This window comes from Camelus ferus, chromosome 4 (genome assembly GCF_009834535.1).
Source record: "Camelus ferus isolate YT-003-E chromosome 4, BCGSAC_Cfer_1.0, whole genome shotgun sequence".
Taxonomy (NCBI): Eukaryota; Metazoa; Chordata; class Mammalia; order Artiodactyla; family Camelidae; genus Camelus; species Camelus ferus.
This window is the reverse complement of record NC_045699.1, coordinates 37,135,424-37,152,560: the sequence shown is the minus strand read 5'-3', so window position 1 is coordinate 37,152,560 and position 17,137 is coordinate 37,135,424.

The following is a 17,137-nucleotide window of genomic DNA, read 5'->3' as shown; positions in this document are numbered from 1 at the left end:
CTTTGGAAAGTCAATGGAAATAATTTAGTCAAGACTAAAAGAATCTATGGTAGGGCAGTAAGGAAGCTGGCTTCCCCACCCTGCAGACCTGCTCTGTGAGACTCCATGCCTGCCCTACCCTTTCCATTCCCTCAAACATCGTCACAAAGGCTCTTTCTGTACTTTATAAATTTGGCCCAAGTCAAAGCAAAGAAAAAAAAGTCTTCTTATATTTATTTTTGTCCTTTCTGCCTATTGCATAAAAAATAGTCAATGGGCAAACTGAGAGAACAGTGATAAAGTAAAACAAAAGAAAACAAAACAAAGAAAACAGCAGCAACAGCAGCATGTGGAATCCAGGCATATTATCCAGCCTGAACTGGCGAGATGTGAAATGACGCCAACAGGATGCCTTTGGGCGGTTGAAATTTGACTTCAATACTTTTAATAGTCAAATACCTAGAAATTAAAATGCCATAGGAGTAGAACCACGTACAAACTGAATCTAAATATTCATTTGAAAGCCAGTTCACCCACTTCTAAACTGCAATTTTAAACAAGTTAATTAACTCCTCTGCCTTACAGTGTTTTCATCTTAAGCTCCGGGTGCACACACTCAGCTACATCAGAGGGTTGTTATACGCTGACGATAGGACGATCTTAGAGGAGTGCCTGGTTGAGAGTGCACGCCTAATAATTTTAGCTATTAGCATTATTTTTTTAAACACAAACTTGGAACTATATTAAAAACATTCTAAGCATTGTCAAATGATGGCTTTAATGTTTCCAGAGCTCATGAATAGATGTGTTTATGTGCTCATTACCTTGTATTGCTTCTCTTAATAAACATTGTATTTCTTTTTAGATTTCTAATAATCAATAACTGGGGTTGATAAATCATAATAAGTACTAGAACACATTAATTTATAAATCAAGAGGCAACTGATTAAAGTTAGTATGTCCTGGTTTTGATGTTGTTCTGTAAGCTAGTAGAGGTATTAATTAGTTTATACTTATGCTAATTTAAAATTCATGTAACAAAAAATCAAGTATATTATTTCCAAACCAATAGAGTCTTAAAATAATTATTTATTTAAAAGAAGAAAGATCAGGGAAAGAGTGAACAAAACATAGAGAAAGCAGGACATACACAAAATAAAATTACTGGAATTAATCCAGACATATTAGTAATGAAAATACATGTATGTAAACTGAAATAGTTATGATCATTCTCATTGCATTTGAGCACAGAATAAAACTTGTATGGCTTTCTATTACTGGTGGCATTGTTAGACGCTATACACTTTGGTAGAAGGAAATTTGGCAATTTGACAAAGCAATCTGACAATCACTCTGATAGTTTATATAATAGAAAGATCAGAAAACGTAGAGAAAGCCATGAATGCAGTACATTATTTAAAATTCTAAAAAGGGAAGGAGGGAGGGAGGGAGGAAGAGAAAAGAAGAAAGAAAGGCAAACAACTTAGTGCTGCTCAGAAATATAGGGGGATGTTAACATAAATTGTGATATATGATCATTTGCTAGATAACTTGGCAAGTATTTGATGCCAAAGAGACTATGTAACACTATGGCAAAAAATTACCATCAAATAACAGAACTGTTTTATGAACGCCATAATTACAAAATATGTATAATACATGCATAGAAAAACAAAAATATTTTAAACTATGTACATGACTGTTTGGAGTCATGTAAATATGGGTGACTTTATTATCCAAACTTTCTACAATGTGATTTAAATTTACATTAAAAGAAAGGATTTCTTATTTCAAAAATAGCCTCAGTGTAGTGTACCCCAGAATCTTTCTGAAGATACATATCATAAATGAGATGGTCTCAGTGTTTTTGGATTTGCTCAGGTCTACATTTCACAAGTGGCCATCTGAAAATACCGCAACTGCATTTCAGGCTGACTTTTCTCCCACACTGCACTCGCCTCTACATAGCACGGAGAAGCTAAAGTATACAAAAGTCAGATCTGCCATTTCTACCAAATCTTTTGGAACAAACTTAATAATGCTGCATCTTGTGTTATGATCTTGGGCAGAACACGTCACCTTTCTGTGTGTTTGATTAAATCGGGGTGGAGGGTTAGCTGTATGACATCTAATCTCTTGTCTCTAATTATCTGTAATTCCATCTCATTTGTCCCTTTCATTTTCAAATGGAGACAAGCAGAATGATAGCCAGTATAAATACTGAATTATACTATTTCAACCCTAATTTATCAGGTCATAGTCATCATAGTAAGGATAACAGAGCTGAAAGAAACTTCAGATACAGTATAGTCAGCCTTTCTCTCAAGGACTCTAAGCTCTAGAGAGTAGTGCTCAAATTTTATTTAGAAAGTTAGTAATAAAACTGAGAGTGAAATCAAGATTCTGGGCCCTCTGTCCAGTAAATAAAATAATATCTACAAAGTGATTAACAGAGTGGCTGTCTCATAGCCATGGTAATAATGCTTTTTTCCCCCATTATACTGTACACAATGGATATTCTGCTATATACTGAGACAGGAAATAATGATTAGATATATCAAATAACTTTTTGAAGGAAAACATTAGAATTTCAAGGATGGGAATAGTATCACTTTTTATTTGCAAATAATTTCATGTTTTCCAAATAGTTAATTCAAAAGGCATTTATTAAGTTCCTACCACATATAATCCCCGTGCTATGCTCTGTTAAAGCAATAGAGATGAATGAAAATAGAGACTTTGTCTTCCCAGGGCTAATAATAAGGGAAAACGTTTATTGCACATTTACTGTGTGGAAAGGTGCTTTGCCAAAAAGTCTGTGTGCATATATACCATTCAGTTCTCACAGCATTGCTAAGAGTTACGTATTATCAGCATTGCCTTTTTTCCAGGTGAGAAAATAGACTTGGGGAGTTTGTGCAGCCTTGTAGCTCCTTAATGGAAAAATTGGGATTCAAGGGAATCTAGGGGTAGAAATGCTAAATATTAATTCTAAGTATTAATATTTAATATATGAAACAACATCGTTCTGAATCTTATTAGTCATGAGTCATCATTTTAAGGTGATGACATGACATGAACCTTTTTCCCCTCATCTTCAACCTGTCCACGTCATGAAAGTATTTGTTTTAGACAATTGTGTATGAGAATTACATTGAGAAAGGCAGAGTATTTCTAATAGGTAAAGAGAAATAAAAAACACTGACCACAGAAGCAACAGAAAATAAAAGGGCATAGGAGGGAGAAAAAGCAAGAAAATAAATGAAAGTTTAGGGAAAGAATCAGATTTGAGGTCTTCGGTTTTTTGGAATCTGGGGCACTACAAACCAATCCCCAGTAGGTGGTGCTAGAGTATATAGAGTCTAACATCCGAAAAGGCTGGCAGGGTCCCTTTCCTCCCACGTACAAACACGAAACAAACCCACAATTGATCAAACACCGGGAGTTGAGCCTTGACTATTTGTTAGTGATGCCAGCTTTAAATTAAATGATATTTTCAGCCATATTATAAAAAAGAGACTGTTTGGAATGTGGAGCTGTTAGGAAGTGCTGGAATGCCGTCACATGTTGCAATCCTTTATTCAGCACTTTTCCACTGGGGTTTTCTTTCAATATTCACAGATGTTTTCCGTGGCCACTTCATAAGTACAAAGCCATTGGAATTTTAGAGATTCTCAGTTCCACGTAGTAAAAGTAATGTAAAAGGGCATTTACAGATGCTCACTTCCTCGGCCTATTTCTCACACTGAAATAAAGAATGAGAACAGTACAATTTCAATATAACATGACTTCAGTTAAGAACACACTGACAGGTTAAAAAAGAACCAAACTCAAAAAACCCAACTTTTAAATTTCTCAATCAATTAGCACAGTTATACGTCCCCAAAAAACCAAAGACCTGAAAAAACTAACAAGCATTCCATTCTCGGCCCAGGTTAGCCGCCAACAAATATACGTTCATTGAAGTGTCATCTGTCTGTGAACCCTGATGCACCAAGATAGAATTTCTAGTGTGTCGAGGAATGATCACTCGTCATTTTTCAGTACAACAGTATCTTTAATTTAACTGTAAGTGAATATTTGACAAGCTATTTATAAAAAGTAAACATATCTTCATTGGTTTGTTATCAAAAGCAACATTCATCTGTCTGTTATTCCTGGCAGAATCTTTCCAACTCAGTTTCATGGGCTCATGGGAGTCAAGAGATGGTTCCATTTTTCTAATATCCTGAAGGGTACAGCTAGTATGAAGGGTTTAGAAAGACTGCAAGAGAATATGGTGCATCTGCATATGTAGAAGACGTAACTTTTACATAAATGAGTGGTGACATTTGTAATTTAAGTTTTCTTCCTTCTGGTTTTATATTTCAGGAATAATAATTTTAAAAAAAACAATGATTGTAATAGGATTATAAAGGTCAGGCCCCTGATGGAGGTTTAGGGCACTCCTTCAGTCACCCCACTATGCCTGAGATCCTGGACTCTCAGGTTTATAGACTTTGCAAAATTTGCTGGACTTCCAGATGGAACAGAAACCCAAGGCTCTCAGATTTCAGTAGCCTGTATGCTATAAGGCATCTAGACGTAACCAAATGGGTACCGAGACCAAAGGGCTTCCCCCATATGCTTTGTTTTTCATAAGATGAATGTGAGTGAGAGAGCACCAGAACAGATTCAAATTGAATCATCTTGGGATTGGAGCTGAGAGAAAGATCTAAGTTTATGTTTAAAATAAATGCTCTTTCTGAGATGTTAGACTAAGATAATTTAGTTCAAGTTCAGTTTCTCATTCTGAGATTTTTTTCCCCCACCTAGGAATTATTTTAACTAAGTGTCCATCTCAGCAAAGGAAAGTAATATTGGTTTCAAAGAAAATTAGAAATATGAGGAGAGAAGAGAAAATTATATGAGGATAACTTTTTCTTTTTTGAATATTCTTGACCGGGGTAAATGCATTCATTGCAGGATCAAATGACAAAATAAAAATTCAAGTAAATATTATTATGTATCAAACTAGTTCTTATGAAATGGAAATCAGAAGGGTGGAACCTGTGGATTTTAGTAAACTTGTTACCTGCAAGAAAAGAATCATGTTTGGGCTTTCAGAATGTGAGCCAAGGGGTACCCTCATGGCTGAGTTATCCAGTGAAATAGAGACATTATCGTCTGCAGCATTCTACATAACAAGGAGGTGACAGACAGGAAGCTAGACAAGAACCTACCCTGGGCCGCACCACTACCCGTTTAAGCTCATTATGTTCTCTTCACACCTACCTTTCTCCAGTTCCTCAAGCAAACAAGGTGTGTGCCAGCTTAGGGTTAGAATTCTCAGGGGTAATCTTTCTTCTTCTGTTCTACCTCAACTAGAGCGAGGGTCAAAACAAACAAGTACTTTCACCATCTCCATTTTAAAGGAAAGGCACTACCAAACTGGACAGAAAATGTTAATTAAATACTACCAGACAAGTCAGATTTACCCATCAGTTACCTGCGTTTACAGAGTGGGAAAATAGCTCAAAGACGATGTTCTAGGCTAAAATCTGACAGCGTGTAGTTTCTACCAAACACAACATTTTTATCTACACGTCATTAATGACCTCTACACTGAAAAGTTTAATGTCGTTTCCCAATAATATTTTGCTCCAGCTATTAACAGCTTTTTGACATAATTAATGACTCCCTCCTTTTTGAAAAAAAACAAAATGTTTTTGCTGTTTCCCTTGCTGGTTCCTCTTGATTATTTTCATTCGCCCTTCTCCCTCGACCCGCATTGCTTAGGTGATTTCATCTAGTTTCAAGGGTTTAACTACCCACCTTATGCTTAAAATTCCTAATATTTTCATGGAAACGCCTGACATCCATACATCCATTTTTAAAAAATTCACATTTACTGTCATGTTGCCATCTTAAGGCTGTGTTATCCAAAATTCAACTTTGATTTCTTTCAGTCTATCCTTTAACACACACACACACACACACACACACACACACACACAACCTCTGATCCTCATGCACGTCCAGTTACTGAAGCCAACTGTGTAGAGTCATCCTGGATATCTCCAGGCTCATTCTCCACCCTTCCACACCCTGCTTCATAGCAATGAAAGCACACCTGTAGGAACTAAATCAAGGTTCTTCCTTGTCCTTTGTTTCATAATTGGTTTCAGTCAATAGGGAGCCTTTGCAGAAGTTTGGAGGGAGGTCACAGTACTGATTCCCTTGTCTGTATCCTTAAGGGGGCCGTTTGGGGCTGGCTGCTTTCTTTACGGCTAGTCTATTATAACCCCTCTTAAGATAGGTTGTTATCCTGGACTTTCAGCTTCATTCTCAGGGCATTGCACTATTCTTTGAGTTCCTTTATACCCCACTCACATCTTTCTAAATAACTCCTTTATTAAACACACGGCTCATCATCTTAATTGAATATGCCATATCTTTTCCGATAGAACACTGATACAAGCCCTCTGTTTCACATCCAGCAAATTCTCTTCATTCGTTTTCATAATATATCGAATATGATGACTTCTCACTTAGAGTTCGCTGTCCAGGCACCATCATCTCTCTTCTGTGTTATTGTAATAGCTACTTCACCAATTTTCCCCTAGAATCTGAAAGCCCAGAAGAGTGTGCTATAATGATGTACAATTTTTTTTGAAACATAACATTTATTTCTTCTACACTTACCTTGTCAGGGTCATTAATGACCTCCACACTGAAAAATTCCGTGTCATTTCGCAGTGACTATCTTTACACTTGCCCTCCTATGGTCTATTCTCATCCGTGAACAGAGCAATCTTTTAAAACAAATTATTCATATCCCTCGTGACTGAGCCCCCTTCATCTGTTTTCTGTCTCTCCTGGAGCCTCACTACTCCAGGCCTTCTGGCATTCTTGCTAACTTTTTAAATACGTTAAGCATTCTCATGTTGCAGAGTCTCTTCACTTGTCTGGAATGTGCCTTCCTTGGGTATCCATTTAGTCCCTACGTCACTATGACTGCATAAAAAGTCACCTTAGCAGAGGAGACTTTGCTCACAATTATATAAAAGGGTGTCCTCATCCCTTTCCACTGTCATTCTCTGCCCTGCTCTACTTCACAGTAACTCATAGTTCTTATCACCACTTGATATCATTTAAATTTTGTGTATAGGTTTATTTGCTCCGTCCTCCTTGGAACCTAAGTTCCATGAGAGCAAGATCTTTGTCTGTTTTCCAGTGATGTTTCTACTGTGTCTAGAAAAGTGCCTGGATTATAGTCGTACCCAGTTTAACCTGTGGAGTGAAATGGAAGAATGAATAAGTGAGTTATCAAATGATACCAAAGTTATGTTTGGAAACCCTGAGTGATAGTCAGTCCTAATCCTATTTGAGTCTCAACTATTTTTCAACAGGAAGCAAAGGAGTTCCCTAAATATAATCTCAAACATGATCAAATGTTTAAAAGCTGTTGATTGGTCTCAGTGTGACTTTAAAGCCGAAACAGAAAAAAATCAGAATTGTGCAATAGGTTGTAAGGAAATGGATAATAAAGAAACCAGCTGGATAAACAAGATGGATACAAAAGAGAGTGCAGAACACCATAGTGGGTTCAAGTTATATTTTCATGGCGTAAAGGAACATAATTATGCTATTTACAATTAATGTTTGTTTTTTAATTAATAAAAAGGCCTTGAATAAAATAATGATTGTCAGGTGAATTTCTAAACTCTCCGTTAGAAGGGAAGTATTAATATATTAAATTTCTATTGTACAGGAATAGAAGATAACTGTCCATCATCCTTTCACACAATTGATTTACTTTATTTTTACAGTTTTGCACTTGGAAACCCCCAATACTTTTTATTGTATTACTAACCCTTTAAACTGAGCTCTTTAATGAAGCAATCTTGGTTTTATCCTACACATCTTTGATAACATTGCAACAATTCTCTAAAGTTTAACTCTACTCCCATTAAAGTATTTTTCCTATGATAGTTGCAGAGTGTGACTTAGCATTTTTCTGAAGGTTCTCAGCATCACAATCATCCAGAAGAGTCAAGTTCAAATTTCTGTACCCACCTTATTTGATAAGCAAAGAAAAATAAGACCTCCTTAACCCTGCTTAAATCAAGTGAAAATAGGGGAAGTTTATTGGCTTGAGTAACTGAAAAGGACAGATGATAACGGTTTTGCATGTGGCTTGTTCCAGAAGTTCAAATAATAGCTGTAGCACCTGCTATGTGTCCACCTATGGATTTTGTTTTCCTTCATGTTGCATTGATTCTCAGGTTCCTTATGACAAGATGTTTTTCATCTTGAGTATCTCTTCCCAGAGCCCCTGAAAAAGTCTTAAGAGTAACTCTGATTGGGCACTTTATGAGACTCAATAATTTTTCTCTGTCTTAACAATAATGTTTGAAACTAAAGTGAAAAAAATATACATTTATAATAGGGATGAAACAACAAAATTCTTAGGCCTAAATATAGGAAGAATAGTGTAAGACATAAAAAATTAATTTTTGAAATCTAAATGAAGTACATAAACCAACCAGAATAAGAACTATCATTGAAATGTTAGTACTTCCAAAATTAAGATATAAATATTATGCAACTCAAATTATAATCTCAATGGACTTTTCTATGGAAACATGTAAAATAATTCTGGAATGTGTAATGCAAGATAAAATCTCTAAAAGTTGCTAAGAAATTTATGAATACTGAGTAAGAACAATTAGGAAAGCAAAGTTAGAGATTTCCAGATACTAAGATAACCATAAAGTCACTGTAATCAAGTATATGATACTGGCATATAAGTATATAAATATATTAGCCATGTATGGTCAAGTACCCACAGAAATATAAGTATGTATGTAGCTTTTATCTAACTTAGAAAAAGTGGCTAATTTAATAAATGATGCTGATATGATTAATTATCCAGAAAGAAAAAGGAATGGACACTACCACTTTTTTTTTTAAAAGAAAAATATTGGAAGGCACTATTGTGAAGGAAAAACCGGGCTGGTCTAACAAGATAACTCACAAGTCTAGAAATGTGAAGGAGAGGCTGGGCTGGGCTAACAAGGTAACTCACAAATCTAAGTACTGGAATACTGATCTGAGTTCTGCTGGACTAACTTATAAATTTAGGTTAATTAGTGTTGGTTTGCTGTTCATGTTTTTTGCTAGCCAGCTGGGTTTTCAAAGATACATATCTGGCTTTGGAATGTTGGTTTGCTGCCTCCCTGCCTCCACTTTTGTGATGATAATGCTGCTAAAGCTGTTCCATGCCTATTGGCCAAATACCCCAAGCTTGTACTTTACCCTGTAAAACCTCATGTGCACATCTTGGAGGTGTTCAGAGCTTCGGAGCAGAAGCCCCTCTGAGCCCGCCGGCGTAATACATCTGAGTACTCCAGCCCTCCGAGTGGTGCTTGTTTCTTGGCTGGCCTGTCGTTTCCGTAACACTATAGGAGGTTATTTGTATAAACTTGGGGTGGAGAAAGCTGTCCTAAGTATGACAGGAATCTCAAAAACCATGAAGGAAAAACTAGATGTATTTGGCTATTTAAAAATCACTTATATTTTCAGGGCAAAACTTACCATGAACAAAACGAAGAGGCAAATTTAAAGATATGGCTGTAAATTAAGTGTGGAATAGGTTTATTTTTCTTACAGACCAGTTGTTGAAGGAGCATTTCATATAAACTCCATGTGGAATTCCTATTATCACCTAACTATATGTACAACAGAAAGAGAAATTTTAAACTTTCTCAAATTATCGGCAGAATTTCAGTTAACACTTAAGTTTTATTGCCCAGAGATAGTTTTCTAACTAATGCTAAAAATATGAAAAATTATTCCAAGTCTTTATTTTAAAATAAGTAAATACTAAGCAGAATGGTGTTAGTTGGATAATATATAGAATGAAATTGAGGAAAACAAACACAAAGGCAATGGAAAATTGTAAGATCTCAACATGTTCCCTTCTGGATTTCCTTTCCCTGTCAGGAAGACAAAAGTTTGGAAGGGTGAATAGACTTACACTTTTGACCAAAAAGGAATTCTAGAAATGTGAGTCAATAGAGAGAACAGCCTGTTTTTCAGTCACAACTGTTGCAGTAAAAAGTAGAATTCTGGAAAATATTAAAAGCATATGCCACAAAGAAAGCAGATCTAAGTAACTACTTTTAGACTATCCTGAAATTATGAACAAAACATAAACACTATAATAACTGAGATACATGTTAAAGGCAGAAATTGTTTTGATTACTGGGGAAAATCCTGTAGATTCTCTTCCCAAGGAAATTAGAAAAAAGACAGTCTTGGCAAAAACTGCTTTCTCAGGAGGCCCTGGTAACTGTGAGCTCAGAGCGCTTTGTGTTCGGGGGAAGGTGGCAGAGGGTTGGGTGATCATTCATTTTTGAAGGACGTCAGTGGGTGAATGCACTCAATTTGTCCTAGATTCATTTCATTAAGAGAGAATGAACTCGCTAACTTTGCCAAAATCAAGTTCACTTAAGGTAACAGGCCAGGGATTTTTCTGACCATCTGTCTCATTATTAAGGGTATGTTTGTCATCACTGTGGCTAAAACAAAAATACAGAAAATAAGACGGAAAATATCAACTTTTGAAAAAGATGTGGGACAATCAGAGAACTCTTTTACTTGACTAGTGGGAGTGTAAATTGGTACAACTATACTGAAAAAATTAGTGGGAAGTTCTCGGTTAAACATACAAATCATTTAGACTCAGCAGTTCCTGTCTGCATTTATATGGGCCAACAGGAAAATGTACATCTGTTCACCAAAAGTCGTGCACAGGAATTGTTCATAGCAGCACTCTTCACAACAGACCCGAACTAGAAATTACCCAAGTGGCTTCTGTCAGCAAAATCAACTCATAAACGTGGAATGTTCACCTAATGGAACACTCTGTAGCAATGAGCAATAAGAATGAATGAAATATAGCTACTGTGAGCGAAAAATACTGCAAACCATATCAGTAAACAAAGAATGCTGAAACCATCAAGTCATCAGCGGCTGCCGCCACCCCCCAGTGAAGACAAGCCTGCAGCCTGGCCTCTGCAGCTACTCACAATGGTGCACTCTGAGGGGACTCAGAATAATAAAGGACAGGATACTGGCCCTAGATAGCTAGGTGCTTGTCAAAGGAATGAATTCAATGAGTCCAAATGTTTGCTTCCTCCCATACATAGAAAAGCACTTAATTCTTTAACTTGATACTTGGTTTTCTTTAGTTAACAGGTAATCTTTTAATGTTCCAACTACCTGGGTCTTGTTGTAAAGCTCCTATATATCCTAGCTCCTCCCCTACCTCTTCGGAGCAATCCCTCAGAGCATCTGAGAGGCTGTCATCCCGGCTCGAATCCTCCCGCCAAATAAAACATAACTCTCAACTTATAGGCTGCGCATTTATTTCAGTCAACACTACACACAACATGGATTAATTTTTCAAATGGGTAAGTCTTGCAAGCACAGTGTGTTACAAAAGAAGTCAAGCACAAAAGAGCACATGCTGTTTGATTTCCTTAATGTAAAATTCAAAAACAGTCAAACCAGACTATGGCATTGAAAGTCAGGATAAGGGTTATCCTTGGGGCACAGAGATTGGAGACTGTCCGGGGGCATGAAAGGATGGAGGGGTGCCTCTAGGATGCCAGTGGTGTTCCACTTGGAAAAATTCATCAAGCTCTAAACTTACATTTTGTCTACTTTTTTGTCTGCGTGTTATACCTTAATAAAAAGTCCCTCCACCAATTTATGTTTGTTATATAGAGGAAGGAGCACTGGGGGAAGAGAGGTGAGTAACTTACCTTTCTTTAAATGGAGGAACGAGTTTATAAAAAAATTTTAACAAAAAAGCAGTAGCAACTTTCCACATGGAGAGTAATTATGTTCACATCTATCTTGCCCAATAGTCTGGGAAAAACACCACCTTTGATTCTTATTTCAAAATCAAAGGCTATTACTGTTCTGGCTCCAAAGAAGAGTTTTCATATACTTGGCTTCATTTCCCAATTTTATGAAATACCTAGAGTAAGAATACTGTTAACCGAAGAGATACCATCTTGTAAATCACTTCACCACCCCCAGCAATTTTAACTTTGGAAAGAAAGCCTTCGTTAACGATACTGTTCCCTGGCCCACAGGGCCCAATGAAGTTCGTTGCCAATAAATACTTGAAGGGGGATGATTCACCTGAGTACCTGTGGAAGGCCTTTACGTTCCAGGCACTAAGCTCAGCAAGCACTGCTTACACGATAGGTGATGCTCTGCCTTCCAGCCGTGTTAAACTCTCTTCCCAAGGTGATGAATTTCTAAACTGACCTGTTCTCACCTACTGTGAGAGGGTAAAACCTGCTGGCAATTCTAAATAGAAAGATGAAAGTCAAAGTGTCAGGCAAAACAGTGAGAGGCATGGTGAAACCCAGTGAGGACCACTGAGTATGGGATGCTAGGATATAGTATAAAATAGGTCAAGCTGGCACAAAGAAATCAAAGAATGAAGACTCCTTAGAAGAGTGACCAGCTGTGCAAAGCGGCAAGTTGGCAGAACCACAGAAATCCCTTGATCAACAAAGGGCATTCACTCTGTCAAGGACTCTTCACAAAAAGAGGAAGTTGCAAAGAAATTTTCAAACACACATCCCACTTAAATGTGCAAAGAGGAGAGGAGGAAGCTTGAATTTTTATGACCAGTCTTAGAAAGAGCAATTAAGATATGTATATATAACTGTATAATTATCTCTCTCTATACATATAGGCACATTATGCACTATCTATGCATATGTGTGTATGTACATGTATATATGCACACTCACAATTATCATTATTTGCCTCTACCTTAAAGAGCTTCTGAAGTTAGAGGTCCTCTTTTTTATGCCTGACATCTAACGGCCTGACTTAAATTAGGCACCAAAAACCACTCATTAAACACCTAATAAAAGTGTTGTGTAAGTGTGTAGAGCTTCTTAATTGATCAATGGTTGACTCCAGACTTTTAAGGTTTTATACGGACAGTTTGTGTCTCTTTATTCTCAATTCCCCGCTTTTGTTTTAATTTTTGCAAGACTTCTTTAACTGAGTGTTTTAACTCCCACTTCATTTGTCTAGTCAGATTCTGAAGATTCATCCTCCTCTCTAGACCAAACCCATGAATTCTCTGATAGGTACTTTCCAACCTTAAACTTTTCTTCACCCTTATGTGAGTTCACAGAAGTAGAGGAAATTTATAATCTCAAATAAGTGCAATATTATATTCGAAGCATAAGCCTAAACTGAAATAGGCAAAAAGTCATTTTTGTCGGCATTCTACATGTCACATCTTACTCTTTCCCCACATATATATATACACACACACAAAATCATCAACAGGGTACATGCAATATTTCACACTTGCTTTTTTAAATATATCATTTCTCCATGCCAATAAATAAGCTTTTATAAGAATAGTTAAATAGCTATAAATATTAACCATTAGCATGCATTTATCACACACTATTTAGTTTTAAATTTCAGATCCAGCAGTCAGAAAATCAGGAAAGGCACAGTTGAACTCAATAACACCATCAATCAACTAAATAATAAGGGACATATGGTAGACTACTTTATCCAACAACAGCAGAATACACATTCTCCTCAAGCTTATATTTGGAGGATTCACCGAGATAGACCACATTCAGGGTCATATTAGAGGAAATTTTATAGCATTGAATGTATATATTAGGAAAGAAAAGAGAGTCTAAAATCAAAAAACTAAGTTTCCCCCTTAGAAAACTAGAAAAATAAGAGCAAAGTAAATTCAAATAAAAAGAAAAGAAATAAGAATTAGAACGGAAATCAATTGAATTGAAAACAAAGAACTACTATAAAGAAAATAAATGACACCAAAGTCTGGTTCCTTGAAAAGAGAAATACAACTGATAAGCCTCTAGCTAGGCTGACGAGAGAGAAGGGGGGAGAGAGAGATAAAGCACAAATTACAGATCCTATGAGAATGTGGGTTTGGGGGGTAAGTAGAGGATGGGCGAGTTGGTCTTGTCCACAAAAAGCAAAGAGGGCAAGGAACTGACCAGGATGAGGTCTTAAGAACAATGTAGGCTTAGGCTTAAGCAGTAGGTGACAGGACGTGTGTGTGTGTGTGTGTATGTGTATGTCATCCCTTCCAATATTCCCAGACCTTAAGTAAGCTTTCTTTAGAATCACTGCCAATTCTCAGTTACACCACTGAAAAATAGGTAAACCCTAACACCCATCCTTGAGTGTAACCCTTACAGGGAGAAAGCAGTGACCCCCTTCCCTCCATCAGTGTGGGCAGAAGTGACAGATGCCATCAGACAACAGACGTGTCTGGTGAAGTTAATGACATGGTCAGCTGCCGATATGCTTGTGCGTTGGCAAGATGAAGAGGTCGGAGCGGGAGAAACATTGACTTTTTGGAACGCATTTGAAATGTGACTTTTGGAAAGTTTCCTAAGTGCTTGGGACACACTTTGACAGTGGTCCTGGGGAGAGAGAGCTAACATCCAGCTGGGGTCTGATGCCATAAAAATGAGAGTTAAAAAAAGAGACTAAGGGTGTATTTGATGAGATCTGGGTCTTTTGGCTTAAACAAATATGAGAAGACTGAACAGATTTCTAGACTGAGGAGATGTAGGCAGCAAGGTAGAAATTAAAACAGGGAGAGAGGTGGGGAAGGGTATAGCTCAGTGGTAGTGTGTGCGCTTAGGATGCAGGAGGTCCTGGGTTCAATCCCCAGTACCTCTGTTAAAAAAAAAATTAATTACCTCCCCTCCACAAATAAATAAATAAGTAAATGAAACATAGTTTTTTTAATTTTTAAAAATAGGAATAGAGATGCCAGAAATATTACCTGCACTAGAAAATCTCAGATACTTTTGTTGCTAAAGCTTTTCTTGCTCCTCTGCTAGATTCATTCATTTAATCATTAATTCATCCCCACATTCACCAAACAACCATTTACTGATTGCTGTGTCCTGAAACAGTGCTGGACACCGGGGATGCAGCGGGAAGCCAAGCAGATTTGGCCCTGAGTTTGTGGAGCTTGCCAGGAGCTGGGGAGCTCAGCATTAAAATAATGGACGAAATCAGGTACTGAGGCAGGGATGAGGGGGTGATCAAGAGTGCATCAAATGAGTATAACCCAGGGTAGGACCCTTGGAAACAAATGTCAATATAGATTCTGGAAAAGATAAAATTATATTTAGTAAATGTGTTTTAAAACATTAGAAACTCAGAAAGACTTTCATTAAGATTCATTAAAATGAGCATTTTGGAACTTGATCATCTGATTTAGCTGAAAAATTCACTCATGCAACATGCTTCCATCCACGGGGGTACAGATGAAGGCAACACTATGGCGTGAGTGTAGTTTACAGTTGATGCGGCCTGACAGTAATGTTGAATTAAGGTTAACTATTCTCTGTAAATAACTAGAGGGATAGAGAGAGACCTATGAACTTTTACCATTTTTATTTATTTTGGCTCTCCCACTGTTGAAAATGTGTATCACAGAGAATCAGTTGCCTGCATCCTGCATTTTGTCCTTATCTGAAGAGGAAGCCAGCGGTGCATTCCTCGCAGGCATTTGTTTTTATAGCCTGTTAAGCCGTAAAACGACTCTCTTTCACTATTTCTGATTTAAGGTGTACATACGACAGTGCTTTTTTGTTTGTTTAAGGCATGCATCTTGGATTTCGTGGGGAAGTCCTGTGTGAATCTGAAACATCAAATTGTGTATCCACACATCTGGAGGCCTGGAAGCATCTGTAGATTTTACAGCCTAATTAACAATTGTGTAGATCGCAGATTCCCCAAAGACCCCTTCTGCCTCTCAAACGTGGTCCTGATTTCTTACCCCTTCATAGGGCTTGATACCACATCTGAATTATAGGTTTAACTGGGAAAAAATTAGAGAAATTCAGTGTGGGAATAGATAAATGTCTTTATAAATGTTAGAGCAGGTTTTCTTCTTTGACAAACCCTTAGGGCCAGACACAGTCTGCTCTCGCTTGCATCATGCGGTGGATAATGTTTCTAGGCTGGCTTTCCTCGGATGGTGTTACCAGAGCCCTGAGGGGCTGAAGCCACTAGGAGGGCACAGAGTTATAAGCATCCATATGCCACTGCGTGTAGCAGGACATCTAATTTCTATTACACTGTCTTTTCACTTCATATATAATGACTTTAAGGACCATTCATCTTGGATTACCACTGATGCATATACCCATATATAATCACCTGCTCTACAGTCATAATGAATTCTGTGTATAGTTTCCAGATGATTATTTATTTATGCTAATGTAAGTTATTTCAATACAATATTTAGATATACTGTGTTGCTTCTAATTATATTTCATAAAATAAATTATTCCAACATAAGTAAATATGAATAATTAAAATAAATCATTGTTACGTATTAAATGACAAAGAAAAGTTATTCCTATTTTGCTTTTAAACTTTCTTTTCCCTGTTTTATTTTTATTCATGTTTCTAAAATTACATAAACTGCAAACTTATGAATTATACAAAAAGCCCAATAGCAGGCTATTTAATTATGCCTTCGGAGCAGAGTATAAGTAAAAATTAGCATTTTACAATAAAATGTCTTAAAATAAATGCATAGAATCATGTTTGCTTACTGTGAAGTAAAAACAACAGCAAAAATAAGAGGATAGAAAAATACAGTTCCTTAAAGAAAATACCAGATAAACAAATAACAAGATTCCTCTAAAAAAATGTTAAAACAAAGAAAAAAAACAAAAAAACAAGATTCCTCTACTGTTCTAGTCATCCCCATTATTGTTGAGTATACAAAAGATTTGATAGTTTCTTACAGAAAAAAATGTAAGAATAGTTCAGTTTGACACACTGTCACGTGGATAATACAAATAATTTCAAAAGCATTTACAAAAAAGGACAAGCAATCCAGTTTGTTTATTCCCAAGGCTAATGCTGAATTTATTTGTACTTAGAAAAAAAGACTAAGTTCTCAATGTCTGTCGGGTTGTTTAATTTCTCTGCTTCCATTGCGACATCCTGGCCAGGATGGTCATTATCTCTAGGGTCACTCCTCCCTAAGTGCTCTCTTGTTTGAATCAGACCTCAAACAGGTTCTTATTTCCCTCTTGGATTCCGA